Raw genomic sequence first — 3,917 nt, forward strand, 5'->3', positions numbered from 1 at the left:
CCTACCAAGGGGTCCATCTGGGGTGCTCAGATCCTCTTAGTGAGGAGGAGCAATTTACCTCCATGACCCTCTTGGAGATGAGCACTGAGCTTCCTCTCCTACAGCTTTTCTCATAGTCCCATGCCTGGCAGAGATCCCTGGGTTGTTGGCAAGCACAGATGGATTTGCAGCCATGAAGAAGCTGTGCACCATGGTGAGATGCAGCAATGATGTGGGAGCCACCATTTCCCTCTGAGACCACTGGCATCCCACAGGGCACTCATCCTGCGATCCCTCCAGCATCTGTAAGCCCTGTGTTTCCACAGCTGTGTTTAGCACACGCTGCAAACACCTGAGCATCCCCTGATCCTCCTTGTTCATGGCTGCCCATGTTTCTTCTTCAGACCAGCCTCTTATCCACACATTCCCTCCCTCCCTCCCTCCTCAGAGGTCTTCTCCAGCCCCAAGACCACACCACCCCCACCACGATGGCATCCTTGCCCTGCCATAAACCCTGACAGAACAGTCCGTTCCCCTTGGCTGTGGGCAAGAGCATCTCCTTCCAGGGGTGCTGAAGGACTCTTTGGTGCCTTGGCCATCTAACTGCTGGGACTATGACCAGGAACACACCACTTTTCTTCAGAAGAATTGAGCTGCATATGGGTTGGTCCCACGAAGTGTCCTGTTCGCTCTTCCCTTGGGAAGGTCTCTATACACTCTCTGCACCTGGGGATCTATTCTGATTTTCATTTCTCCCAGTGGCTGCTGGCACATAGAAAGAAGGGGGTTCCATGCCCTGTTCTGCAAGGGAGATGTGAGCATCTCCCAGGTTTAAGCCATAAATTTCTACTTGAACAGATAGTAAGAACAGATGTTTTTTGTAAATCGCAAGTGCTGTTTTAAATACATTTTAGTTCTCCTATCATGTTTTGTTCTTATTCTGTCAGACTGGAAAAGGGGAAGAAAACAGCAGTCTTTGCCTAAATCAGGCTACAGACATTTTTCCGTACATAAGCCTCACGTAGCTTGGCGATTTTGCTAAATAAAACTATCACAAGTGAAATATGACAGGAAAGCATTAGGTTTTAGAGTTAACTGTGCTGAGAATCTCTCAAACATTTCTAACTTACAATTTAGGAGTGTTTTGGAGGCTAGACATGCAAAAAAGCAACATCCTCCTTTGAAAAGGGCTAGAGGGTGGGTGGATTGGTGTAGAGCAGCTCCAGATCTATGAATCACGGGGAGAACATGCTACTGATAGTGTTAAACCCCCTCTCCATGCCTTGTATCCATAGCAGGTTCATGACTTTTTGTGGGTATCACTCATGTAGAGGTACATAAGCAGCAAAAATGGCAGGTGGAGAGGATGTGGATTGACTGGTGCTGTGAACCATGAGGTCCCCTGTTGTCCAGGTGGTGGACTTGGCTATGCTCCCACAACCACTGCCTTTTTTTAAAAAAAAAACCAAAGAATATTTCACTTCATTTTCCATCTGGTCACGCTGATGATTTCCTCCTCATTTCTGGATACTCTCGCCACGAGTCCCGCTCTGCAAAGAAGTCCTGATCCCAAGGACCTGGGAGCCCTGAGCCCACCCTTCCCCGTGGAGACATCACCACAACCGCACGGTGCAGAACAGCCTCCCACAAACCACTTGATGCTTTTTAATTAGAGTATTTCACTTGGACATATGCTTTTTTTGTCATATTACATTGCTTGGTGTGTATACAAAGAGGCCAGCAGACGCTAATACATATGACACACAGGCACACGCACACCGAGTCCCGGCACCCCCCCAAAACGGTGGGGTGGATGGGAGGCTGACAGAGCTGTGAGGGATGAGGGTGGTGGTTGGGGAAAGCTGGCCCAGGACAGAGCTGGAGAACATTTCTGTGCTGCACCATCTACTGAGTGTGCTGTGGGAGGCAGGGATGGCTGGAGACTCACAAAAAGCAGTGGTGGTGATGGGGATGATGAGCACATGTCTAAGGACAGGTGGAATCCCTGGGACAGCTGGATCGTGGCTGCTAGGAAGGGGACAGAAGCATCAGAGATGGATGGTGAGAAGGCAGCTGAGCTCCCAACATAGCCTTGGCTGGTGCAACCATGCTCCTGACGCCAGAGTGTCTCGGGTAGGGTGACGGTGGAGGAAGAGCATCTCCTAGAAGCCCTGGCTGGCTGGTGGATGCCTCCATGCAGCATCTCATTTGCTTTGGTGGAGCAACCAAGGTCCAAAGTCACTGCTGCATCCCAGTCAGATGTCACAGTCCTTGAGGTCCAGTAGACAGTGCTGCTGACTCTGCTTGTAACACCATGGTGTTGAGGGACTGAGCCCAGCTGAGCTTAACAGAGCAACACACGACAGCCTATAATACAGACTTTTATAAAAGCAGCCAAACCCAGCCCAATGCATGGGCTCAAGAGAGGTCTCCCACATCTGCTGAGATCCGTGCAGTGTTAGTGATGCCAGCATCAGGTCTTGGTGGACAATTCTCATCCCTCCTGTTGCCACACATCCAGGCACGTGCTCCTTTGAAGCCTGGATTTTTGGAAAGGCAACCCCTGTCTCCTTCCCCTACATCCTCCCAGACACAACACGGCTTCAGCCTCCTCTCTGCTGGCAGGTCCCATCTCTGCTCCAAAGCAGGCTGGTCCACACTGTGTGGTATGGGGTGGAAGACGTGACTTCCAGCCAAGCAGATTAGTACAGCCAACCAAAGGTGGAGAAAAGCCCACCGAAATCAAGGGCCTGCCCTTGCTGTGAGTGGTTCAGGTCCAGCTGGGACTCATAAAGAGCCATTTCATACAGCAACACACACAAAAGCACAACAAAATCATTATCTGTTTCCAACCCTGATGACCAAGTCCATGTTTGAATTACAACTCAACACAGGCTTGGCCTCAGTCTTCCAAACACAGGGACTTCAAAACCCCTACATACATATTGAAACTTGCAGTAAAGATCCTCCCACGGCTAATTTGTCTGGACACAGCAGGCAAAAGGAGATAATTAATCTTCCAAGCCTCACTTCCAGTTGAGCCTGTAAGTTGGGAAAGATGTGCCTTGGTCTCTGGTGATCGTGGAATCCCTGGGCGAGGGATTGTCCTGCAGGTCGCCCTCAGCCCCGAGCCAGTGTCCAGATACTGGCATGAAATGCAGGATTTTTTATTTGTTTTTCCTTTTTAATATTTTAAAAAATAAATAGAAGAAGAAACAAAACTTTAAAATCTGTTCTTTAAATATTTCCAGCATTGCACGGACAGCACTTTAGTACTCTAGCCTGTTTGATCAGTAGTTTGTTTATTCTGATTCCTAGTTAAAAAGTGCTCTTCCCAGCCTGCTTTTTCATTCTGTCCTTCTTAAGAACGCTACATATTCTTTTGTAATGTCAAAAAAACACAAGCCCTTCAGCTTTCATTGGATAGTTTTCCAGCATAGGCTGGGGCTCCGTTATTCCTCTTCAAACCTGAAATTCTCATAACCTCACCAGAAAGGCATTAGCATCTTGATAGCTCTCAATTAAGAAAAAAAAACCCGAAACAAACCAAAACAAGCCACACACACACACACACACACGCAAATCCTCTTCCAAGAGCTTTTGTGATGCCAGCCATTGGGTTCAGGCAAACCTCTTGCCAGAGCGTCTTTGCTCAGTCACTGTCTGAGAGCGGTGGTGTCCCCTGGAAATCTTTGAGGTGTGAGACGGAGTTGGGGTGCAGGGTGGGCAGGTAGAACGGGAGGTCACAGGTAGTCATCTTCGCTGGAAGGGGAGGTGGGATTCGAGCCCTCAAGGTCAGAGTCCAACGAACTCCCTGATGGCGTTCGGCTCATCTTCCACATCTGGGAGGCAAAGGTTGTCCCCCAGCTGCACGGGTACCCCACAGGCCTCAGCTGGTGAATTAGCCCCATGGCCACCTGCCAGTGGCTTCTTGCAGT

Source organism: Nesoenas mayeri (assembly GCF_963082525.1).
Source record: "Nesoenas mayeri genome assembly, chromosome: 1".
NCBI lineage: Eukaryota > Metazoa > Chordata > Aves > Columbiformes > Columbidae > Nesoenas > Nesoenas mayeri.